Below are 27,890 nucleotides of genomic sequence, written 5' to 3'. Positions count from 1 at the left end.
TTTTATATTGTTTTCCTTAATGAATAGATTATAAATTTAGGCAGACTTTGTGTTTCCTGTTCTTTTGTATTCAAGTTCTCTTTTTGATTTCCTCATCAGTTTCATGGCCCTCCTTTTCTGTGTGATAAATTTCTCAGAATTCTCAGGTTTCCATAATATTTGGAATTCCTCTGAAACCACTTCCTTTGATTTAATACAATCTTCAATTTTGTATGTGAATCATTGTTGAGTCACCTTCCCTTTCTTTACCAATTGTACCTTAAAGAAATGTATCTATTTTTCAGACTTTGCAGTGTTTCTTTAAATAACAACCATTGCTTGTCTGCCACAAAATTTTATATTGAACATTTCCAATTCATTACAGCTAACTTGACGATCTAGCCTCATAGATTCCATGATGTTTGACAGTTATGTTTAGACATATGGCGTTTATGCAGACGGCATGTAATATACAATATATTTTTTCTCACTATTTCTCAAAAGCTGATTCAGAGCAAAGATATTAATTAGATCTTCTGACCACATAACACCAAAGTCGACATTACCTGGCCTCTGGTTTGGTTCACAACATACTCTTCAACCTATCTCATATACACGAATGGATTTTATTTTTCACAGCATTAGCAGTCACTTCGTTAACAGTTTAGATGCAATTTGAGGTCATTCATTACTACGGCAGATTCCAAAATACTTACATATCTAATTTCAATGTATAATATTCACAAAATTAGTGTTACAGTTTTGGTTTAGATAAATAACATAATAATGTTTGCTTCTTCGTGCTATTTGTAAGCTGCACCCAAACTGATTCAGTGGAATCGGAGGGACGTGGCCTGTGGCGTTATGAGTAATGGACTTGGACAAGACATTCGGTGAGGCTCACCTTGATGATGAGATGATCTGAAGAAACATCCAGAAATACAGGATGAGTATCAGTCAGCTTTCCATTTCTGCAAAGCTAAGTGCCTCTGTATTCTTTCTGCTCTTTCACACCCATTCCATACCTGTTATAGCACCTAACTGCGAACAAAGTTCACATTATATCACCAAATAAGGCTGAAACTCTTAACACTCCCACTACTGAAGGCAATAGGAACGGGATGATCAGACACTTTCAGATGGTCAGACACAATTGGATCAGCCATGGGTGATCAACTGCTGCCCCTAAGTCATGCATTGTTCTCTCAAATCACCCCTTATGGCTGTTACAATATACAGAACCACTTCGTTCAGCTGGCCAGGATCATTACAAACCGCCTGGAGGAAACCATTCTGCCCCTTTAAGGTATAGCCCATCATGGGATTCCTCACTGTCAACATCTTGGGGGTTATCTTTGACCAGAAACTCAACTGAACTCATCACATAAATGCAGTGGCTACAAGAGCAGGTCGGAAGCTAAGAATCCTGCAGCGAGTAACTCACGTCCTGACTCCTCAAAGCCTGTCCACTATCCACAAGGCACAAGTCAGCTGTGTGATGGAATACTCCACACTTGACTGAGTAACTGCAGTCCTGACAACATGATTGAATCTTGACTCTGTTCAAGATAAAGCAGCCCACTTGCCTGGCACTGCATCCACAAGCATTCACTCTCCACCACTGATGCTCAGTAACAGCAGTGTATACTATCTTCAAGATGCGTCTCAAAATTTCATCAAATTTTCTCAGATGACGCCAGGAAGAGCCCATTTGTCCCCCAAGACACTTATACAGGAACATAAGGATGTCATTGATACTCCAACATCACAAACCAGTGAAGTAGAGATTGCACAGGTAGGCTGCTTCATTTTGTTCCTCGTGGCCGCATTGCTTATGGAACATGTATTACTTTAATGTGTGTTGCTGGCAGTGAGGAGGGAAGCCAAATTTATTTATTTTTTTGCCAAGTCTCAAGGAGGCATCTTAAGTTTCCAAAAAGACTGACCCATATTCTCCATGGAAGTCAGAAGCTGGTGGTAATACTTAACTGTTTTAGAGTAAATACACTGTGGCTGTAGCTGGGATTGTGGATAATGTGGCATTCAGTGCAGGCTCATACACCAACTGCACATTTATTTGATGAGACTTTATTCAAAGCCTTGATCTCTCTCTCAATTGACTTGAAGATTGGGGGTGGCGTACCGGGAATGCCCTGAGTGGCAATTGAACTATCCAGAATCATGTATACATAGTTTAAAAAATGCAAGGAATTTATCAACTTATCACTGTGTGTTTTGAACACAATGATTGATTGTCCATTACCCTCAAGCTTCAATGCAATCACCTCTTATCCTCTCACAGTGCTACAGATTAATCTTCACTCAATCCTCCTGGTGCCATTGTCCCAGTGATCTGTCTGGTAAAACTGTCTCTGTGGTAAGGATATCATTCCTTATGAAGGAAAGAAAATCTGTACACATTTCCTCGATACTGCCTCAACAACATTCTCAGTGTTGAGCACAACAATTGTTCTTCCTCACTTAGCATCCCCTGTTTCTTTCTTGTGGTGTAAAAAAGCCACACATTCAAATTGCACTGCGACTGACGTGGAATTTTAAATTTCCTTGTATCTGTATGTCATCACCAATAAAGACAGCTCGAGGTGCCTATGGAGATGAACAGCACTCTCAGGGAGAGACTTAATGAGAGAGAATGCACTTGAAATAGGGAATTGCCATACACCTGAATGGAAATGAGTTGCAGGAATATGAGAAACAGGCAGAGCAAGGGGACTATCTTTACTTTTGTTCTTCTTTCATGGGATATGTGCAGCCCTGGCCAGGCCAGCATGTTATGGCTATATTGAACTGAGTGGATTGTTCATCTGTTCTGTGAAACAAGAAAGAGGAAAACACATTGTTGTGCGTTTGCAGTCACACACAGACCTGACCTGGGAAGGATGGCACATCACTGTCTCTAAAGGACATGAGGCAAGCAGATGGGCATTGTTTTTTTAAAAAAAAACAAAGATGATGCTTTCATTTGCATTTCATAAATTTCCTTCATGAGACATGCACATAATATTATTTTGCGCCTTGAGATTATGAGTGAATGATTTGAGCACCATGCACTGTCTTCCCATCTGACAGATTCAGTGGAGAGAACAAGTTAAACTTCTCAAGTGCAATTATTTTGTAACAGAAGTGTAATTATAAGGGAATTGAAACAGTTGTATGCAGGTTTAACAAAGGCACAAATGATTGTTTATTCAGAAGTTCCATTAAGGCAGAGGAGGAGACTTGGTATCATGATGGTGGTACTGTCCAAGATTGGTGAGTGGGGAGGATATGGAACCATAGATCTGTGCAGGAGAAAGATGATCATGGAGTTTGAGAACAGTTTGGATCCTCCTCGCACATTGTTGAGTAATCTGTGCATAGTAATTTGCTAGTTATAATTCGTAAGGAATGAAATTTTTGATTGGAACTGAAAACTTTGACGTTCACCGTCCCAAATTTTAAATATCATGAGCAGCAATTCAGTTCAATCCAGTTTTATAGACAGAGAGGCTTACCAGGAACGCCAACTATAGCGAGGATGGGATAGTAACTGCCTTGAATAACCAACAGTGCATAATAAATCCGCGATGTTAACGATTCCCGAGGCTGAGAAAGCCACCTAAGACCCAAGGATGAACTCCTGTCCATTGTTGTAACATTCCAGTCTATTGCTTTCAGATTCTGGTCTCTCTGCTTCCTCTCTCTGCAGCTGCTGAACCCCATCAGTGCAGTAGGTGGTGCTGCCACTCATACTATGGAATAACACGTTGAAAGCAGTCCCTTATTCATAGAAGAGGCAAACCCTGCAGTGACACATTTAGGATCCACAGAGATTGACATTATTCACAGTTGCTGAACAAATAGCTCCAGTTAACTCCTTTCAGTTCAATACTGTTTAATCAAAATTAAAACAAAAAAAATAAAATTTACACATTCTGGATGGGATATGTGAGGGTGATTGAAGGCAGGAATGTTGGAGATGGTAGATCGATTGTGTGTCGTCATTCACTCTGCCTTGAATATGGAATAATTCTAAAGGATTGGCAGAACATAAACATGTTTCTCTATGCATTAAAAGGGGGCATAAATCCTGTAACCTATGATCAGTCATTGCACTATCAGTAAATCATTCTGAGAACTTTTATCATCCATATTTACACTGGAAAATCTGCCTAAGATGACATAGTCTTAGAACAGGCAAACAGCATGGATATGTTAACAGAGAATTTTACCTGACAAACGCAATTCAGATTGTTACACCAGGGTCAGAGAGGGCAGACTAGGGTCATGTTGTTGATGTTATCAACGTCAATGAACTGTGATGTCTTAATAATTATTGGACTTCAATCGAAGTGTGATTATGACGTTGGAGAAGAAAGAGAAAATGAAGAGAATTGTGGGACATGGCTATTCAGGCTGGGGGGAGGTACAATAATATTCCGCAGTCATCAATTTTGGAACGTTATTCTTTGTAACCTATGTGAACAGCAGATTCAAGGATACATCTACAATGAGGAATGAGGTGAGGCAATATGAATGTAATGGGTTTATGCAACACCAAATACAGGGATAAAATGATTTTCTATACATAATAATAGACAGAAAGTACGAAGAGATGAGATTGTAATAATGCACCCATGATGCTGGGATATATAAATTGATGTGCTGATCACAAAGCCTTGGGAGTGGTGTAAAAATTTTATCAATCATTATTTGATCTCCCACTGAGACGCTGATTTCCCTTCTGTCAGTGAACCTCCTCTCTGAGATTCTCAGCCCCAATCTCATACTCAGTGTGTATTTTTTCGGTTCCCGCTGTTGTTGGCCCAGCCTATTTAAGTGAATCCATTTTCTTCCTTGAACAAATCTATTGGCCTATTGGCCTATTAGATTCTGTTCAACTGTCAGCAACTCAGCTCTGAGCTATTGTGGGAGATAAATGGTCTGGGGTGACGGCCAGTATCAGCATAGTGCTCACAATTATGGCATCAGGCAAAGTTCTTGCAGTGCATGGGAATTTCTAAATAAAATTACCGCCTTCTGTCTGTTCTTGCCCATTCCCCATTATACTGTCCTCTGATCTATTTAGCTTAGCCCTCGGCTAACACTCCTTCCTCTCTGACCTTGTCTCCTCTCTCTCTCCTCTCTCAGTTTATCTCCCTTCACTTTGTTCTCTCTGTTTCTCTCTCTCTCCCTCTCTCAGTTTATCTCCATTCACTGTCTCTGTCTCCAAATATTGCAGATGGATAGCGCATGGACACATTATGGGCAGAATGACCTCCATCTGTACTGTAATAATTGTGAGGCTCTATAATTCCTGACTAAAACTTTAGGTGGCTGGAGACACAAGCTGATCCAGTAAAGGCACAATGCACAACAATTAATTATCTCTTCCTGTTATCCTCTGATATGCAGCAGCCTCAAAACGTCTTTTCAAACAAAATAGATTGAATGAAATTCAAGCAGTCAGAGGGACGTTCACCAGAGAATATTTCAGCCAGGGTTTAATGAGGAATGAGGTTGCAGAATAATACAAGTCTCAAAAGAAAAACACAGCAGCACAAGACGTTTGAGCAGTGTAGAACTGGAACCAAATAGTTCCAACTTTAACATCTCGATGGGGCAAGTTGTCTGATCTGAACATGAACAAGAACACAGTGTTTTTGATTCGGATCATTATGCATTAGAAAGGTCTTCAAAATTCCATGATTATTCTTGCTGAGTGCTGTGATAAATTTGGTTTACAGGATTGAATTCAATGTCACTGTCACCATAAGACTGATTCTTCGAAAATGCCAGACTGAAAATGACAAACATCATAGACACAATATGCTTCCAGCAGATGAAACTCACTGACAGCTGCTTATATTCATCACATTACTGGACTACTGTCCGACTCTGAATCCTTCCTCATCTATATCATACGGCTTACCATTGACCAGAATGCAAAGTCAAAAATACATAAAAATACATGGGCTACAACAGTAGGTCAGAGGCTAGAAATTCTGCAGTGAATAATAGACCATATGACAATAAAGAAATGAGATACAAAGAAAATATTTAGCTATTTCGCCGATCATGTCTACTCCACCATTTGATCATTGCTGATATGTTTCAAATTTCCATTTTCCTACTTTCTCCCTGTAACACATGATCCCTTCGCTAATCAAGGCACTATCTATTTTCAGATTAAATAATATGGTCTCCCAAACGTTTTGTGGCAAAAAAAGTTGCACAGATTCACCACACTCAGGCTGATGAAATTCCTCCTCACCTCAGTTCTAAAAGGTTATCCCTTCACTCGGAGGCTGTGTTCTTGCATCATAGTCTCTCAGACTAGTGGAAATATATTCTAAACATTCACTATTTCCAAGCACCTCAATATTCTGTCCTGTTCAGTCAGAAGCCACACCCCCAACCCTCGAAACTCCATCGAGCACAGACACAGAGTCCTCTACTGCTCCTCAAATAATAAGCTGTCTTCCACAGGATCATTCCGGACATCTTCCAACACTACTGCATTCTTCCCCAGATGCAGTGCCAAAAACTACTCACAATATTCCAAATTGGTCTGACTAGAACCTTTGTACAGTCTCAGTAATACATTTCTCTCATGTGTTTTCACCCTCTTGAAATGAATATTAACATTGCATTTGCTTTCTTAACTGCCAACTGAACCTGCACATTAACCATAAGAGAGGGCAAAGACTCTAAAATTCTTTTGTGCTTCAGATTTCGTAAAGCCTTTTCAAATAGAGTGTATGCCTCTCTTCCGCCTATCAAAGTGCATAATTTCGCACGTTCCCACATTGTCCTCCATCTTCCATTTGTTTACCCATTGTTTGAGCCTGTACAAGTCTTTCTGCAGCCTCCCACTTTCTCAACATCACCTCTCCATCCAAGTATCATTGTTGGTACTCACTCCGACCAGTACCGCCATGTGTTGATGACAACCAGGGGAGATGAGGGCTGGACTTTTAAAAGATCTCTCCGCAGTGTGAATGTGATGGTGTTACAGCAGGTTGTCTGACCAAGTGAGTCCCCTCCCACACTCGGAGCAGATGAGAACCTGCTGGTGCTCCATTAGATCAGATGATCACCTCAACCCAGTCCCACAAACATCTGATCGAACTTTTCTCAGAGTGAACACGTTGATGGGACATCAGGCGCCTGGGAATTTTATAGCACATCCCATGGTGTGGGCATTTACAATGTCTCTCATTAGTATGAGCATATTGAAGGGACATCACGCTCCCAGAGGTTTTATAACATTTTCCACAGTCTGGACATTTAGTCTGTCTCTCTTTAATGTGAGCTTGTCGATGGGATGTCAAGTCACTGGAAGTTTTAAAGCATTTTGCAGAGTCTGTGCAATGAAATAGTCTCTCCTCAGTGTGAATGAGATAGTGTTGCAGCAGGTTAGGTGACTGAGTGAATCCCTTCGCAATCACTGAAGAGGTGATTGGCCTGTTAGCCGTTGACTCAATAGGTTTCCAACTCAGACCAGGAAATAAATTCTGTCCTGTTGTACCCACATTTCCACGGTTTCTCCCCAGTGTGATTGCATTTGTAGTTTGTGAGGTCTAATGCTTGGCTGAAGCCTTGCCCACACACGCAACATGCATATAGTTTATTTCCACTGCAAGCAGCGCTTTCTCCTTCCACGCGTAAAATCTGATCATATTCCATTTGTGGTAAATCAGACGACTCAATTGGACCATATTGTGATGGTTGATTTGTAAAACTTCCCCTTCTAACATTCTGTGAAATTGATGTCAAACCACAAACAAGAGAGTGAGAGAGAATCTCTCACGAGATTCTGGCTTCTATGTGAAAATAGCGACTGAAGTGGGCGGGGAGTGGATTTTAGACACCTACAACTTGCCAGGAGCTTTGACATGAGCAGTCCAAACACTCCAACCCCAAGAGGTAGAAGGAGCAGGACAGCAGATGAATGTGACTGCCATCACTTCCAAGGTCACACACTATCCTGATTTGCCTGACAATCCAGTCCTAATAGAAAGACATTGCCTCCAATTAAATAATGGCAATGCCAGCACTTTTGTCTTCATTGCCCAAAACAAATTCCATAGCCTTGCCGCTGACTCCATTCCCTCTCCCTGGCAACTGCCTGAATATAAGCCAAATATGTCATAACCATAGTGAAATATTTCACCACATGATAAGTTTTGAAACACATATCCTTATTATCACCAAGTCTGCCAACTTCAAACTCAGTAACATCAACTGACGGCTCCTTGTCTCTGCTCATCTGCTGCTGAAACTCGCGTCCCTTCTTAAATTACCTCTGACCTGAACTATCATAATGCATGCCACACTCTCCTCTCACATTCTCCTCTCTGCAATTGTCTAACTTCCTCTTCCGCTAATAATGGGTGTACTTGAGAGCTGTTCAGTGCTTTACTGTTCCTTCCATTGCCTCTATCTGAATAATAATGTTAACCACTGCCCATTCTCCTAGCCAAGCTTTATCTTCCTACACAATCTCTGTCTTGCTGTGAGGGAAGGAGTTACAGGTCATTCATCAAGTGATATTATCCTCAAATCATCCAAAACTTTGCTGCCTGCGTGAGGATTCACACCAAGTCATGTTCAGCAACCACACCATGCTCATACACAAAAAAATAAACTTTTCATCTTTCAGATCAAATCTCTCGAGAGATAGAGAGGAGACTATCTCTGTTATGTCCTCCAGTCATCTCAAGGACAACTAGGGATGGCCACGAAATTCTAACCCATCCAGCAAAGCCAGCATCATGGGAACGAATTCGCGAATGCCCTCCGAGACATCTGTGCTCCCTCTAATTTCAAACTCGATTTTAATTGATCCACATTTTGGTTAATTAACCTACAACCTCCATGGCTACAAAGTATGAAATCTTCTCACTGAACGTCTTCTGCTCCTGACTTCAGTTTTGTACTTTGTAATATTCTTTGGAAGGCACATATGTGACCATAAAACGCTGTCACCTCTCTAATATCTCATTGTGTGACACTGATCGAAACTTGCTTGAAAAGACTCCTGAGGAACAGTTTAGCCAATCATCAGACCTCATAAACCAGAAGTGCAGTAACAGTGGGGAAATATGTGGGAATTGTGGGGAGGAATTCATTTCTCCATCAAAGATGAAAACTCATCGATGCAGTGGCACCAGTAACAGGCAATTCACCCGCTTAGTGTGTGGGAATAGATTCACTTAGTCAACTAACCTCCTATATTATGTGACAGGCACTTAATTGCTGTAAATTAATTGTCATTAATTTGAACATTGATTGAGGTTTTGGAATGTACACTGATGAGCAAGATTTGATCACATGGAATATCAAGAGAACTAGCCATTTGTATGCAGAACTGTCTCGGAGATAGACGACTAAGTGTGGTGTTGGATGGTTGATTTTCAGACTCGGGGCTTGTGACTAGCAGTGTTCCACAAGAATTGGTGTCTAGCCCACTGATTTTTATCATTTATATAAATGGAATTAATTTGTAAGTAGGAGGTATGGTTAGTAAGTTTGCAGCTGACACCAAAATCAGAGGTGTAGTGGATAGCAAAGAAGGTTATGCCAGAGTACAATGAAATTTGGATCACATGGGCTGAGTAGCGTCAGATGGAGTTTATTTTAGATAAATGCGAGGTACTACATTATGGATAAGCAAATCAAGGTAGGGCTTATGCATGTAATGGTATGGTTCTGAGGTGCGGTGCTGAAAGGAAAAGAGAGACCTTGGAATGCCGGTTCATACTTCCTTCAAAGTGGAGTCACGGTAGACAGGATACCGAAGAATGTGCCTGGTATGCTGGCTTTTATTGGTCAGTGCATTGAGGAAAGGAGTTGGGTGATCATATTGGGCTGCACAGGACATTGGTCAAGCCACATTTGGAATATTGTGTGCAATTCTGCATCTCCCTGTTGTAGGAAGGATGTTGTCAAATTTGAATGAGTTCAAAAAAGATTTATGAGGATGTTGCCAGGGTTGCAGGGTTTGAGAAATAGAGGATGCAAAGGCTGGGGCTAATTTTCCTGGGCTATCAGAGGCTGAGGGGTAACACTATGGAAGTTTCTAAAATCATATGGGTATGGGTAGGCAAGGCAAATCAATAGACAAGGTATTTTCCCAAATATGGGAGAGTCTAAAACTAGAGGGCATAGACCTAATGCGAGAGGGGAAAGATTTTAAAGGGACCTAAGAAGCAACTACTTTTTACACAGAGGGTGGTGCTTGTCTGGAATGAAAGGCCGGAGGAAATGTAGGAGGTTGTTACTATTAAACATTTAAAAATGCATCTGGATGCAATGTGAATAGAAAAGATTTAAAGATATATGGACCAAATGCTGGCAAATGGGATTAGATTTATTTAGGGTATCTGGTGGGGATGGGCAAGTTGGGCCAAAGTGTCTGTTTCCATCTTGTACTGCTCTATGACTCAAAATCAAAGTTCCTTCATCATCACTTGGCAAAAACAAACAACACTGTGGGAGCTACTGATGGAGGATAACTACCAGCAGCATATTCAGTGAATGTTCAACAGTGAAAATCTCATTTAGAGAGTCAATGGGATTAACAATGAAATACCTGAGACAATTACACCAATTATTGGAGAGAGAGGAAGTTAGGCAACGGCAGAGTGTTGATCAGGGGGAGCAGAGATGAAACCAAGCAATGGATGAACATTGATTCGGAAACGTCGCAAACCCTGGAGTTTGCAGCTTTTAAGATATCAGTGGGGTCAGAGGAAACTCTCACGGGTGAGCAATACCCTGGATTCAGAATGACATTTCCAAGCAATTTCCCATATGTGGTAACGTCACCCACATGAATGTGGAATGTTTGAATCTGTACAAAAAAGTAATCACCACAAAGGATCTGAGATGCTCTAGAAAATTAAATGAGGATTGATCAGAATGGTTCAAGAAATGGGAGAAGTCAGTTGTTTGGTCAATTTGGTGAAGGTGGAGATGTTATGCTCAGAGCAAAGCAGATCGAGATGAGATTTGATAAAGTTTTCTCAATTCATGATAGATTTAGAAAGGTAGATAAACAGCAGCTATTCCTGTTAGCTGATAGTTTAAGCATTAGGGACGCAGATGTAATATATTGGGCAAGAGTTACTGGGAAGTGTAAGAAAAGAATTTTACGTTAGTCTATTTTAATCAATTGTTACATTCAAAAACCATTAATATCCATTCCTGAATGATAATGAGGAGGGTGGGGCACTCTGATCTTTTTTTTGTTACTCAGGCTGATTTTCCAATTTACAAATCCGCTTCTAACATGCTGTAAAATAAGTTTACAAAAGCCATTTCAGTCAGTCCGAGACAAAATTTCAGAAGAGACACAAATTTCTGTTACTGGTGTTTCACTTCCTTCACAAGGAGTTATAAACTTCCAGGAGACATGTTCATAACATATCTCCCTGGTTAAGGTGATCGCACAAGTGTGTTGCTGCCATTTGCTCTCTGCAAAGATAACAGCCAAGTATTGGCATCTGCCACTGAGAGGGAGCCTTGGTCTGTCCTGTTTTGTGAAACAGGGACTGGACCTGCCTTTATAAGGGGTCTATCACATCTACAAAGTGTTTACGAAGTGGTCTCGTCTAACCACCCAGTTCATCGCCCTCTCCGCTCTGCCTCACTGTTACCTTTATTGGAGCCTAAAGAAAGAACAGCCATTCCTCAGGATCACTGCGACTGCACATGCTTTAGATTGTGGGTCAGTGGGAAAGACACGCTGCATTCATGGTGATAAGCAATTTGTAAAATTCATTTGTGGGATGTGGGTGTCCCTGGCTGGCCAACATTTCTTGCCCATCCCTAGGCGCCCTTGAGAAAGTCGTGGTTTGCTGCCTTCTTGAACCGTCACATTCCTCATGCTGTGGGTTGATCCACAATGCGATTAGGGAGGGAATTCCAAGGTTTTGACCCAGCAACAGTGAAGGAATGGCAATATATTTCCGAGTCAAGATAGTGAGTGACGTGGAGAGGAATTTGGAGGTGATGGTGTTCCAAAAAATCTGCTGCCCCTGTCCTTCTAGATGGACGTGACCACGGGGATGGAAAGTGCTATCTGAGGGTCTTTGGTGAATTTCTGCTGTGCATCTTGTAGATAGTGCACACTGCTGCTCCTGAGCAATCTGTGGTCGAGGGAGTGAATGTTTGTAGATTTAGTGCCAATCAAGTGGGCAGTGCAAAGAGCATTTTGACGAGTGCAGGCTATTCTGAGTTAACTGGCTGCTATTGTGGAATTTAAATTTATTTGTTTTATCTATACATGCAATTTTTCAGTTTATCACCTACAAAGGTCACTAGTATGTACAATATATAATAGAGAATAGAATTCCCTTGCGCTTTCAGGAATGTAATATCATAAAGTGTGACACTGAGCTGTTCATGAAATGGTGAAGTCACCACACTTGACCTTGACCAAAGGGCTGTTTTCTTACTCGACAGACGGAACTGGTGGTGGTTTAACCAGAGGGACACCACACCTCATGTGAGCAGACAGGTTGAAAATGAGAGTCATGAGTAGTAACCTCAGATGGCATTGGATTGAAAACCACACAGTTGGCTTCGTGGTGGAAACTAGCAAACGGCTGTGAGAAAAAAAAACTTGTCTTTAATAACTGCCTTCAAGGAGGAACATGGAGATTTCATGTTCTGGCAAACAACGATGTTTCCTGTTATTGGTTTTTGCAACCATGGAAGCCCTCAGGACATTGAATAACTATTTAGATGAGAACTGGTAATGTCAGAGCTTACAAGCCTCTTGGGCCAAGTGCTGTAAATTGGTTTAGAATGTATATGCTTGATGACTGGCTTTCATATCATGGTCCAACAGGCCTCTGTCCGTACTGTTAAAAAATCTACGACTCTGTCTCATTTTGCTACTGATAATAAAGTCAAAAGCAGTAAGATGGAAAGTTGCAAACATCGTGTGCACTTTCTTTGGTGCTCGAATAGGTATTCTTCAACACTCTCACTGTTGTTTCCTGGGTTTGATTTCCAGTCAAGAAATGAGGATCCATTGCTCCTAAACAAACTGTTAAAATGAACATGAATTCCTGACATTAAAAAAACCAACGTCAGAGCCTCTGTCAGAATCAGTGAGAGTTTCACATTAGAGATGAAAGCAAATAGGAAGAAATGCTGAAATCCATTGCTTTCAGCTGCTCTGTCACGTTATTCCTACAAAAAAAAATTTGCTCCTCAGTGAAACATACAGCGTTGTTTATTGACAATTAATGGGTTAGATGCAGAAATGTTGGTTCCCTCTATGGATAGGATAGGACCAGAGTGCCTACTATCATAATGGGTGTCACCCATTTAAGACAGAGATGAGGAAAAAATTATTCTCTCAGACTGTGCTATTCCGTGAAATCCTTTACAGAAGAGGGCTGTTGTGACATTGTGTAGATTCAAGGCTGAGATCAACAGATTTTTGATCAAGGTATTAAGGATTATGGAAACTCAAAACTGTGCAGCAAAAGATTACTAGATCTGAATTGACCCTGTTGAACAACAGAGCCGACTTGATGGGCAGAACGGTCTCTTCTGCTCCTAAAATGTATGGTATTTCCTGACCTGAGTAAAATTTGTCAAATGAAAAATGTGTGGATCTTCTTGGGGCGCCGAAGCGAGATGAAATGTGTAAAGGGCAACACACAAAGGAGCCTTCATAGGTGGGTGACAAAAGTGATCAGTGTATCAGGGTAAATAGTGAAAACTGGCCCCACTGGGCTTACGGTCAACTCTCTCAAATCACCATTGCCCCTCACTTCTCCCGAATGTCTTCTCAGTTATTGATTTAAACCGAGTCCAAGTCGGGCAATCGTAGCTGACGTTGTTGTGGAACTGTCACAGACATTGAAGTGATTCTGACTGGTACACAGCATCATTTTGCTTCTGAAGGTTAGTCAGTATTTCATTTTTATCACAATAAATGATAACCATTGACAGGCCATTTGCAGTGAGGGCACTGAATTCTAAACATTAGACTACCAGGGAGGATCTCAGTTTATATCAAACTGAACACTGTCTGATTCAGCATTGCATTCTCCAATCCTTCTGTGCATGATCCCCTCGACTCTGTCTCAGTTTTTTTAATGTCTTGTTTTATTAATACACAGCGTACTAAATCATCGATTACTCCCAGTTTTGAATGCATGTCACTTCTCAGTGACAGCTAGCCATCCTGGGTCCATAGCCCAGTGGTTAGAGCAGTGGCATTTTGACATCAGGGTCATGAGCTTGATTCTCACTGAAGCCTTTTGGAGTGTTTGTACACCTGCTGCATCTATCAACCTAAGGAGCATTTTAAATATTATCTCTAAATGCCACTGCGTGTTTGAATGCCACATTCATGTTTATTCTTCCAGGAACTTGAGGAAGACCGTTTGGAAAGGCAGGAATCAGCTGACGTGAGCAATGCTCTAGTTTCACAGGAAGAATGAGGTGAGGCAGTATAAACTGTAGAGTGACCATGAAACAACGGGAGAGGAACAGGGGAGAGGACATATGCTTCCTTCCTTTTCTCTATATAGACTCTGGGTGTGAAGTCTGAGATGGGACAATATAAGCCAAGTGGGTGAAACCTTGTTTTCTGGGGGTTGGTCTCTGGCAGAGGCCTCAGTCACTTTCAGGGAAATGTGTCCGTGTATTTCACTCTGTGGGTGAAAAAGATGCTCAGCTCCTGAGGGAGTATGAAGACAGTTTGACCATCTCAAACTTCAATCCCATTCATTGTGTCATTTAAGATTAAAATATTACAGTGAAAGTATCATTGAGACGAACACCTGAAACATCAAGGTTACAGACCAAGCGTTGGAAACTGGGATGATGGGCCTCGTTTGTGTTGCAAAACACGATGAGTCGATCATTTTGGAGGAGAATCTGCACTGAAAAACAAAGTCAAAATCTGTGCCATTAAAAACAAGACAAATATTTCTGCAAAAGCCAAGCGGCATCTGCTTGGCCTGCTGTGTTCATCCAGCTTCACACTTTATTATCTTGGATTCTCCAGCATCTGCAGTCCCCATTATCACAAATATTTCTGCCGTCATGCCTGGTAGTCCAGTGGTTAGGATTCGGTGCTCCTTTTTTTTAACCACAGTGGCCTGAGTTTGATTCCCGGTGAGGAAATCAGAATTTATTGTCCCTGACAGTGACAACAGCAAACGCTGAGCAGACTTGATGGGAAGCTGTTCAATGTCTCGGATCAGGTAATATCTCTGAGAACATCACAGCCAATGTCCCAGCCTTGTTAAAAAGGGGAAGGTGCCTTGACTCTGCTCAGTTGGACAATTCGCCTTTCAATCTCACCTGATTCTGCTTCCCCAACAGTTCCTAGAGATTCACAAAGCCGAAACTGGCTTTTCTGTTTCATTTCCTTTTCATTCCCAGACATCGGAGTGGTTGGGTCAATGGTTTAGGGAAATTGAAAGATGCATCTGAGCAGTTTATGGGATTATTTCGGCTTCCCCTCCTCTGGCGACCCTGGGACATTGACTCTGATGTTTTAAGTGAAATTTACTGATGAAAGACATTGAAAGGATCCCCGTTCCTGCAGATCAGGAATTCGAAGCTCAACACGGCTTCAGGACAAGTAGAAAGATGAGTTTGGAAGTCTGAAGAAGTGTGTGAATTGCGCTCAACTCAGAAAGGGAACCGAACCTGCAATTTTCCGAGTGGTAGTTACACACATTATCCATTGTGGTTGTGGTGATAATATGGCCAGGTAGCATTCACAAGACGAACAGCCAGTGAAAGATAACCACCATCACTGCTTCAATTCAATTGCCCCATGTTGTGAAGCAGCGAATTTTCCAGGTAAAGGAAACACATTTTCCCTTAGGAGGCTGCTTTTGTGTCGCCTCTTTTGTCTGCTGGAACTTTCCATCATTTTACTCACAGTCACTCTGCTATCCTATGACCAACTCCAAGTGAAGAGCGCACTCATGATTTGTGTTATTGTCTCTTCGAGTCAAAGCCCTGAAAAAAATAAAAACAAAAAAATCAGCAAGAAGCTCCTGGTCATGTCTAGCCCAGCCTCTGGAATCAGACGAGTTGAACCACATCTTTATAAGTGCCGTCTCTTCACTGCAGCTCAGTGCCTCAGAACAGGCCCCGATTAGCATAAGCCTGTTCACAATCTTCCTGCAGTACATCTGCTGATCACCATCAGATTATCACAGCTCAACTTTCTTCACATAGAAACCCAAACGACAATATGAAATGTTTCAAAGTTTAGAGAGAGAAACATTTCTGGTGAAGGTGGTTATAATGTGAAGAAATCACACAAGGGTGTGTTCAAATCAGGTCACAAGGGGTTACTCTCAGCATCACTGGTGTTCTCGTGGTTGGGATTCAGAACTTGCATCGATCAGGCTGGGACACAATTCACAGTCAGGAAATGAAGATTTATTGCTCTTCTTGTGGAGTATCCAAATTAAAATGGATTCCTGATTACAAACAGAACACACACCCTGAATCTTCCAGTCATTCCAGTGAGGGTTTACTTCCATCTGGAAGAACAATGACAACAGATAACATGAGAAAATTACTGCCACAAATCCCCCTCTAATCATTTATCATTCAGAGTTGGAAATATATCGCTGTTCCTTCAGTGTTGTTGGATCTAAATCCTGGATCTCCCTCAGTAATAGCGTCCTCGGTGTAGCTGCGTCCCTTGCCAGTGTCACTCGACAATAAAGTCTGGGACATCCCATTTTATTTTATTTACCTGCACAGGCAGGTAATGTTGCAGGTCGGTGAATTCTCTGCCGCTCCCTCACAAACACTGGATAAGGAAAAGAGGAAAAAATGCAGAATCACGTTTGTGCAGGAAATTATAAATGATGATCTTGTCATTCACAAATTTTCACATCACCCAGAGGATGTTGCTGTGTGAAACAGAATGTGGGAATTATTATGGGCCTTCATGTGGATTGGACAGCATAAAATAAAAGATGCTGCCCTAAGCAATGTGCAAGAGCAGAATGACCTGTTATACTACAGCGATGAATATTTGTCTCAGTGGGGTGGTTCACAGAAGTTTTGTTACATTTTCCATCATCTTTCTTGTTTACTTGCCGAAAAATGTGTTGTATTTCCAACTTTTATCAGTTCTAATGAAAAGATGTTGAGCAGAACATTTAACTCTGCTTCTGTCTCATTTTTTCCGTTGTCTTCTATCTTTATTCCTGCTTTCCAAATTCAGGGTAGCTTGTTTATACACTGGGGTTGACAGGAAACATAGAAACCTGAAACAGGAGTAGGTAATTCAGCTTTTCAAGCCTGCCCTACTGTTCGATATTAATATGCCTGAAGGCTGAGCTCAGTGTCCTCTTTTACCCATCCCCCTGTTGACGCTTCACTGTTAACTACTGCACATAACTCTTCTTGCAAGCATTCAATGCATTTGCTTCAACCGCGTACTGAGAGAGGAGATTTCACAGGATCACCAATCTCTGGCTGAATAAGTTTCTCCAGCTCCCAGTCTTTAATGGCTTACCTTAGACCTTTAGACGGCAACCCTGATTCTGGACAGGCTATTCATCTGCAATACATTTCTGCGATACCCTGTTTAGATTGTCAGAATTATTTCCATTTGTCTGAGATGCCCCTTCATTCTTCAAAACTCCGGTGAATATAGCCCAAAGCAAAACAGTTTCTCTCCGTACATCTGTCCTGTCCTGATATGATTCTCTGCAGAAAAGACCATAAGACCACGAGACATAGGAGCAGAAAACAGGCCATTCAGCCCATTGAGGCTGCTCTGCCATTCAGTCATGGTTGGTAAGTTCCTCAACCCCATTCCCCTGCTTTCCCCCGCAACCCTTGATCCCCTTCATAATCAAGAACATATCTAAGTCTTAAATGTACTCAAAGACCTGGACTCCACAGGCTTCTGTGACACTGAATTCCATACATTCACCACTCGCTGGCTGAAGGAGTTTTTCTTATCTCCGTTCTTAAAGGTCTTCCCCTTACTGTAAGGCTGTGCCCTCAGGCCCTCGACCCTCCTACCAATCGAAGCATGTTCCCAATATCCACTTTGTCCAGGACATTCAGTATTTTGAAAGTTTCAATTAGATCCCCCCTCATCCTTCTAAACTCCAATGAGTACAGTCCCAGAGTCCTCAAATGTTCCTCATATGTTAAGCTTTCCATTCCTGGGACCATTCTCGTGAACTTTCTCTGAACCCGCTCCAGGCCAATACATCCTTCCTAAGATATGGGTCCCAAAACTGCACACAATACTCCAAATGTGACCTGACCAGTGCCTTATAAAGCCTCAGTAGTACATCCCTGCTGATATATTCAACTCTTTCAAAATAATTACCGATATTGTATTTGCCTTCCTTACAACAGACTCGACCTGCAAGTTTGAGATAACAAGGTGTAGAGCTGGATGAACATAACAGGACAAGCAGCATCAGAGGAGCAGTAAGGCTGATGTTTCGGGCCTAGACCCTTCTTCAGAAAATCTGCAAGTTTACCTTGAGAGAATCCTGGACTATGACTCCCAAGTCTCTTTGCACTTCAGACCTCTTAATTTTCTCCACATTTCGAAAATAGTCCGTGCTTTTATTCTTTTTACCAAAGTGCATGACCTCACAGTTCCCCACATTGTACTCTATCTGCCAATTCTTTGTCCACTCTCCCGACCTGTCCAAATCCATATGCAGCCTCCTCACCTCCTCAATACTGTCTATCCCTCCACCTATCTTTGTATCATCTGCAAACTAAGCCAGAATTCCCACAATTCCTTCATCAAGATCATTAATATACGAAGTGAAAATTTGTGGACCCAGACTGACCCCTACAGAACGCCACTCCTCACTGGCTACCATCCTGGGAAAGTTCCCTTTATCCCTACTCTAGCTTTCTGTCAGACAGCCAATCTTCTATACATGCCAGCACATTGCCTCTAACACCATGGGCCTTTATCTCACTCAACAGCCTCCTGTGTGTCACCTTATCAAAAACCTTCTTGCAGCTCAGGTAGATAACATCCATTGGCTCTCCTTGGTCTAGCCTGCTCATTACTTCCTCAAAGAATTCTGTATACAGATTTGTACTTTATTTTCTTGTGGATTTTGAGTGGTCAGCTCTCTACATGTTCAGTTGTGATTGTTTTTATCTGTGGACTGCCAGCAGTTGTTCAAATGTGGAATGATATATTTTTAAAGAATTTGGGGAGCAAACATTCAGTTTCCTGAGTGTAATGAGTATTTATTATTTATCATTCTGTGGACAGTGCATGTCCACTATTCTGTGCTGACTGCATATAGTCCAGCCTGTGTCGGGAGTTGTTTCCAACCGGTGAGCTGCTCTTGGCCAGTCCTCTGTGGCAAACTGCTTTTGGGTGTGAAAGAACTCCATGTGAATGAACTGCGCCGGGGCCGGTATCCCGTACCAAGTCACCCTTTACTTACTCCTTCACAGTAAACTGCTTATGTCCAGCCAGCTCTCAGTCATTCCCCTGAACTGAGGAGATTCTAAACCCACCGTTCTCTTTTCCCTTTCTTCTCTTCATTTACTTTTTATTTTAACCCTGCACCAGTGGGGAGTGGGTTTACTCCTGAAAATTGTATTTGGCAAATTATGCCTGTGGTTTGGGGATAACTCCTGGATTTCGAATGGCTATGTGGATCAGTTGTGCTGGTTCCCAACCTGTGGCCAGAGAATGGCCAATACTGTGTGGGGAGATTCTATTTGTCTTAAGGACTGTGAACAGGTAGTTTTGTGTGTGGAGTTGTTTAATCCTACAGATTGTAAATGGTCAGTTTTGTGTGGAGAGCTTGTTTTTATTCTGTGGTCTGTGGTCATTTCTGTCTGAAAGCTGCAATTGGCCTTGTGGACTCTGGTCAGTTGTGTGTGCAGAGCTGGTTTTAATTTCTCTGTGGGGAACTGAATTTACTCCGGATTTTAAATGGTTAGCCGTGTCTCTGTGTGTGTGTGCTTCTGTGTCTCTCTTTAGTTTCTGAAGAATTCAATTTTCTGCACAAATGCTGCCAGAACTACTTACCTTCTCGACCAATTTCTGCTCTGTTTCAGATCTTCAGATTTTACAGTTCTTTGTTTAACTTTAAACCTTGAGCCAGTTGGTGGATAGGACATAGGATAATACAAAACAGGAAAAGGCCCTTCAGCCCACCATATCTGTGATGACCATGATGCTATTCCTAACCAATGCCACCTGGCTGCACATGATCCATATCGCTCTGTTCCCTGCCTGTTGATGCATCTATCTAAATGCATCTAAAACATTACTATTGTCTCTGCTTCAACCACCTCCCCTGGCAGTATGTTCCAGGCACTTACCATCCTCTGTGCAAAAACTCATACATGTGCTTTAAACTTACCCCATCTCACCTTTAACTTATGCCCTCTTGTACTTGACATTTCCACCTGAGGGAAGAGACTCTGATTATTCATTCTATCCCGCCTCTCAATTTTATATATTCCAACACGTCCCCTCAATCTCTGACGCTCGAGCAGAAACAGTCCTAAGTTGGTCCAACCTGTTCTTTGAGCTAATACACTCATCCAGGCAACCTCCTGGTTAACCTCTTTTATCCCCCTCTTTGAAGCCACCACATCCTTCTCATAATATAAATGGATAATTCTGTGTGCACTGCTGGTTCATATGCTGTAAATTACAAATCGTGAATGACCTGTAGGGAAATTTTATTTATCCTGTGGACTTCGAATGATCAGTAGTTTGTGATAAGTTGATTTTCATCAAATGGATTGTAAATAGTCAATCTTGTGTGGAGAGCAGGTTTTTGTCCTGTGGAGATTTGAGCAGTAACATCGCGCACAATTGACATGAATGTGGAGATGATCTTTATTGTGGTTATTTGTGTGTGTGGTCTTTGTGAGCTTTGTGAAGGTTCAGTTCTGCATATGTCTTGGCTTCGCTTCCTCGAAAAACAAAACCCTCCCTCATTACTGTGTCTTTGTCCAATCCCTATAGCATTCCTAATCTCTGAAACTGACCAGAAGCCCTAACATCCTCCTATTGTGACAACTCCTCACAATATCGAACCTGTTTAATCACCTCCTGCCCTGTGGATCTCTATTGCATCTCATTCCCCTTTGACACTTTCCATCTCGGAAGCCAGTTTGGATCAACAACATACTCTTCACTTGTAATGGTTTTCATGTTCTGTAACACTCCATATCTCTACAACCAACTCCATGATGGAGCCGGCCACAGTCTCGTGATAATACTGCTGGGCTGCTAATCCAGAGACACAGATAATGTTCTGTGGTCCCGGGTTTAAATCCCGTTGTGCGAGAACTGAACAAAACAATCTGTAGTGATGTGTCCGTTGATGATCATCGGTTAAACAAAAAAATCAACTCATTCATGTATGCCGTTTAGGGAAGGACACCTGACCAGGCCTGGTCTACATGTGACTACAGACCCAGAACAAAATGGCTGACTCTTAACTACCCGTTAGCATTTGCCCAATGCAATCAGCAATAAGCACTGAACTCTGGTCCATTCAGTGACATCCTTATCCCAAGAAATAAAAGGGCATATTTTCTATCTCACCCTCTGCAAATACTGCAGCAACTCATACTGGCTTTGCAACAGGCCCTTACCACTCTCTGTAACACTGTCAACACCTCCAGCACTTTCAACTCTCCCTGTTCCTCTCATCTCATAGAACCCCAGAAATGATTCTTCTTCCTACTATGCTCCTCCTGTGAGGAGACCCCTTGCGATCCCTTTAACACCTACTACTATATTTTGAGAGCCCATTTTCATTTTCTGAAACACATGTTTTCTCTTCAGAATTGTTCGGTATTTTCTGGTTATCTTCTCAGCCTTTCTTCATCAAATGTGAAACTTTACGCCCTGAGTGACATCCACATAGGATTTTCTTGCTGAGGTTTTGTCAGTTTCAATGGAATGTCCTTTTTAAGAATATTTTATGCTGTTCCTTCAAACGTTTTTCATTGTTCATTTGCAGACATACATTTCAGTCTCTTTATCCTGTTTAAGTTGGTCAGTTCGCCTCTCAAGCTGCTCTAATAGGCTTTCTTCTGCTTCTGATTGTTGTTTATAATTTATGTGATCACTTCAAAACTTCATAATCCCTTTGAATTCCACTTTTGCTTAATTTCCCTAAGGATCTCTCGGTGTGACATTACTCATTCACTCAGCCTCTTTAGACAACGGCCGATCTGGGACATTATGTCCCCAGCCTGTTGCATAATATGTTATTCAAAGAAACACTAACAGAATCAATGTCTGAGCTCTTCTACGAATGACATGATCTTATTGCACATACATCCTCTATGCCAAAAAGGAACAGTATCAGGTACATTTTATCAAAATTCCCTGACACATTCCGGTTCACAAATGTACAGTTTTAGTGAAACTCTGTTGCTTCCTGTCCCGTTCTGCTTGTCCTCAGCAACATCACCGTGCTGCTCTAATGCTTCAGCTTTTGTTTTGGCCTGGAAATCACCTTTCACCTGAACCCAGTCCCAGCATCCTGTCAGTTTACAGGCCTGTCCATAAACCTACTGACATGATTATCCAGGACACTGGTTCCAGTTATTATTTATTCACTCCTAAGCTTTGAATGTCTCTGCCTCGCCAGCATGTATTATCCAGCCTTAACTGCTTTGAACTGAATGGCTTGCTGTGCCATTTCAGAGGGTAGTTGAGAGCCAACCACATTCCTGTGAGTCTGACATTACATGTAGGCCTGGCTAAGTGAGAATGGCAAATTTCTTTCCCTAATTACTGAGCCAAACTCATTCACTACTCTGTCATGGGAGGCCTACTTTAAGCTTCTTTGCACTATGCCTTCCAAAGACAGCATTGGAAGTTGGCAGTTATCATTCCAGGCCTGTGCTGCCTTTGTGAAGATTAACATAACAGAAGTGAGAGCAAACCCCCCACAATATGGTGGTAATGCTGCCTCTGATCTTTCTGTTCTGTGTTGCCCCTGCATGACTGTGTGTCTTTGGACCATTGTGGGCCAGAGTCTTCAACCATTCCAACTCCTCTAACTGCTCCTATTCCTGTCACCACCTCCCTTCTCTACAATCCTTCCATATGTTTGAAATATATTCCAATCCTGACTACAATCCACATTTCTGTAACTTGCTTCAATCTCTGCAACATGTCTTATCTTAGTCATCTCTTTCTCCAGCAGTTGGAGTTATGAAATTTTGCAGTACGAAAACAGACCATGTGGCCCAACTCATCCACAAGGACCAGGTTTCCTGAACTGAGCTAATCACATTTGCCTGAGTTTGGCCCATATCCTTTCAAAACTTTCCTGTCTATGTATCTGCCCCGTTATCTTTTCAATTTTGCAGCTTTCTTTGGCAGCTTGTTCCATATGTGCACCATTTTCTGCATGGCAAATGTTACCTCTCAGGTCTCCTTTAAATCTTTGCCCTCTCACCTCTAACCTATGCCCTCTAGTTTTGGACTCCCCTACCCTGGGGGGCGGGGGGCAATGTTGTCTTTTAACCTTATCTATACTGCTCAGGCGTTCATAAGCTTATAAATGGTCACCCCACATCCTCCTGTGCTTGAGCTCAGGGTCCAACAAATTCATCCTTCGATCCAGCAAAGTCCTCAGATGCAGTTGATTCAGCTTTTTAGGACCTACCCCAACATCACTCTTCTGTCGTGTGGACTCTTTTCAAGGCATCACTCTTTATTTCCCTGGATTTACTGCTCTTTCTCCAAAGTAAGTACTGATGTGAAATACTGTTCAGCATCTCACCCACCTCCTGTGGTTGTCCATGTCGGTGACCCCATTGATCTGTACGAATCCCTATTTTCTTCCCACTCACTTTTTTGCCTTTAATACCCTTGTCAAAGCTCTTTGGATTCTCCTGAACCTTATTGGCCAAAGTTATCTCATGTCCCATTTTTGGTATCCAGATTTCCTTCATAAAATTTATTCATACACTCCTACAGGGCTCAAGGGATTCATTTGATCCAGCAGTGTCCCCGTTTTCTTAAACAGAGCCTCTATATAACGAGCAATTCAGTGTTAATACTTCTGTCAGCATTGTCCATTACACTAACAAGAACATGTCAGCTTTGAGCTCTTGCTTTTGAAAGCTTTCAACTTGCCTGATGCTGCTCTTATCTGCAAATAGCCTCCCCAGCCAACTTTTGAAAATTCCCATCAAATACCATCATAATTGCTCTTGACCTACTTTATAACTTTATTTTGTGGACCAGGCCAATCTTTTACCACAGCTATTTTCCAACTAATAAAATTATGTTCACTTTGCCAAAGTGCTGCCCCAATACCACATCAGTCCCTTGCTGACCTTGTTTCACATGTGGAGATCAGGTTTTGCCCCTTCTTCAGTTGGGCTATCTACTTTTTTTTGAGGGAGTGTTTTCTTTTTAACAAGCTTAACAAATTCCTTCCATTAAAGTGCTTAACACTATTCAATATCAGTCTCGGTTTGGAGAATTGCAATCCCCTACCATTAAACTCCTATTATTCCGATAGATATTTAAGATCTCTCAACATATTTGCTCCTCAATTTCTCACTGACTGTTGGGCGCGTGTAGACCGATTATATCAAAGCGATCACCCACTCTTATGTCTTAGCTCTGTTAAAGTAGTTTTGCTGGGCAAACCCCGGGAATATTCTACATAAACACTGCCGTCATGTTTTACCACATCAAAAATATCTCTCCCCTCCTACCTTGCCTCCCCTTCTAACCTACCTGTAGCGTCTGTCCTCTTGAACATTGAGCAGCTCGCCCTTTCTTCCCCTTAGCTTTTTTTTTCTCTGTAATATGTTTGCCGTCCCAATACCCATGTCCCCATCTATGCCCTGAATTTATCTGCCTGACCTGTCAGGCCCATTGCATGGAAATAAAGACAGTTTAATTCATCAGTTTTACCGAATTTCCAGCCATGCTCTTGCCTGCCTTGTCTATTTAAATTGCTGTCTTGAACTTTTGCGCCAGCCTCTGCTGTTTAGGGTCCAACACCCACTGCTAGGCTGGATAAGACCTTTAGGGTACCTCTGACAATTCACCTTACAAGGACATGGCCCCAGTTCAGGCCTGTTCACAACCTGTCTATCTGTGCTGACACTTTCAGGAATCTAAGGACTCATGTACCAAGGTCCGTTTTTTTCAGTAGTCTACCTGTACCTACTGCCCATTATGTATGTCCTTCACTGACCAGACCTGCTTTGTTAACTCTAAATCTGTCTCCAGATGTTGCCTCATTTTTACATTTCTCCACCAATTTATGTTTGTAATTCAGACTTCCATAATCTCTGACATATTGCTTTGCTTGACAGGTCCAGATGTTGAACCTGGCTATATTTGGACAATATGCTCCATTCCTGTTTCCATTAGAGCTGTTGTGTCAGTTACACTTGTATTACTCCAGACTCTGTTTCTTCTTTAAGTTTCAAAGAAGAATTACTTACTTGCTATCACCCTCCTAAATGCATGAATTTCAGGAAATTGGAAATACATTTTGAGGCAGCCACACTTCCTGAGACAACAGAAATAGATTCACGGCGGCACAGTCTGTGCCCTTCACTGACAAAGCTTGTCCTCTCAGGCTCTGAAACGTTTTCATGCATATCTCAGAATAATTACAGCAAAGGTGGTGGCCACTCAGGCCATCATCTCTGCACCAGCTGGGCATGAGCTGCATCCCTACCATTATATGCCATTCTCTTTTTCCCTCCAAACATTTTGAAATATTTGCCTGCTTTTAATTCTGAATATCCTGTACAAACATGAACAATCTTATCAATCTGCATTCCCCATGATTAAACAGTGTATACGGATGATATGATTCCCTACATCACATTGAAAGTTATCATGCTCTGTTCACATTGTTGTTTGGCATTCCATCTCCCAAGTATAACCTGTTGTCTTCCTCTGCATTACATTTCATTCCATCTGGCAGAAAAAATACTAGCTAAATACTGGTGGCATTGGGATATCACTGTCCTCCTCTCCAGTCTCTACAGCCACTGCCCCCATTCCTCTCTGTCTCCAAACCAATGTCTCATTCATTCTGTCCCTGATTCTTTAGTCCATGGGCATTAATGAACAACATCATTGTACACACCACACTTGGCTTTGGTTTTGGTAAACTGAATCAGGAAATGCAAATGTTACTTTAAAGCACAAAAAACTCAATGAAAAACTCTGCATGTTGAAGACACAATGTTGCTTTATTACAGCAGTGAGACATCCACACTCCCTCTGCAAGGTCAGGGCCAACTATGCCCAGCGACATTTTCTTTGTGGTTGTGTCGAAGTAGTCTGCACAGCGATAACATTTTGGTTGTGTTTTTTTTTAGAGCTTGTTGGTGCAGATGGTTACAGCATTGCGCATGGACAAGGCAGAATCATTTAGACGGCAAAATGAAAATATCTATCATTCTCCATTACCACAGACTTTGTTAGAGCAATTGGTGATGTGATATAAGACCAATAGCCAACGATGTTAACATCCAAACCAGCCCAGTTGTTATTGTGAACTGAACGTGCCATATTGAAAGGCGTTAACTGGAACTGTTTGTTCAGTGACTGTGATTGATGTCAATCTCTGTGGATTCTAACTGTGTCACAGGAGGCTTTCCCTTCCCTATTATTAAGGGGCTCCTTTAAATGTCTTTTCCCTTAGTACGAGGAGGAGCATTAGCTACAGCACGAACAGGGATCAGTAGCTGCAGAGAGAGGCAGAGGAGATCAAAATCTGAGAACAATAGACTGGAATGTTACAACAATGGATCAGAATCTGAGAACAATAGACTGGAATGTTACAACAATGGATCAGAATCTGAGAACAATAGACTGGAATGTTACAACAATAGATCAGAATCTCAGAACAATAGACTGGAATGTTACAACAATGGATCAGAATCTGACAACAATAGACTGGAATGTTACAACAATGGACAGGGGTTTATCCTCGGGTCTTTACTATCTTGCCGCATCTTGGCCAACATTACCATATCGGATACTAGGTGTACTGCTGATTATTCAGGCGGGTTACTATCCCATTCTCGCTGTTGTTGGTGTTCCCGGTAAGTTTCTCTATCTCTGCTAGTGATTAATTTCATAAAGAATATTCAACTCTATAGCTGTTTCTGTTATCAATATTTGGAAAAGATGAAAACAATTATCCTCAGTTTCAATTAAAGCATCACTTCAATATCCATGAATCTCAGGCTCATCCTCCACAAGCAACTGAGAACAAGGCTTGTCCACAACATTGAGGGCTTTTTTAGACTTATGTCTCTCGATTGTCCCCATCACAAAATCCATTATTAGCTTCATAATATTCCCACTATCCACCTCTGTCTCTGTGCTGTTGCTGAATGAACCATGATCTATGCCTTGGTAAAATTCAGACTTTATGGTTCCAGCTCTCTTCTGGCTAGACTTCCAAGTTATAAATAATTTGATCAAACCTTGTTCTTGTCTGGAATGTAAGCAACGATAGTAACGATATATAAGTAACTATCTAACCATGTTAGAGTAGTTAAGTCACTGGACAGGTAATTCAGAGGCACAGATTATTATAATAATGATACTCTTTCAAATTCTATAAGAATTGTTGGCAGAATTTAAATTCTATTGATTAGAATTGGAGCAAAAGAGAATGTCACTAAATTCAATCATAAAACCACCAGCATTTTGTCAAAAAAAATCTCATTACACTGATACGCTTCAGTAAAAAAATCTAACGTTATTACCTTGTGTGGATCAAGTGTGTATTCAGGCACAGAATAATGTTTTTGGTTCCATAATGGCTTGTGGAAGGGTCACAGTCAAAGGCAATTAATGATGGTTAACAAATGCTTCCCTTGCCAGTGATATCAACATTCCATGAAATTAAACG

Source organism: Stegostoma tigrinum, unplaced genomic scaffold (genome assembly GCF_030684315.1).
Source record: "Stegostoma tigrinum isolate sSteTig4 unplaced genomic scaffold, sSteTig4.hap1 scaffold_58, whole genome shotgun sequence".
NCBI classification, from domain to species: Eukaryota; Metazoa; Chordata; class Chondrichthyes; order Orectolobiformes; family Stegostomatidae; genus Stegostoma; species Stegostoma tigrinum.
This window is presented reverse-complemented; position numbering follows the sequence as displayed.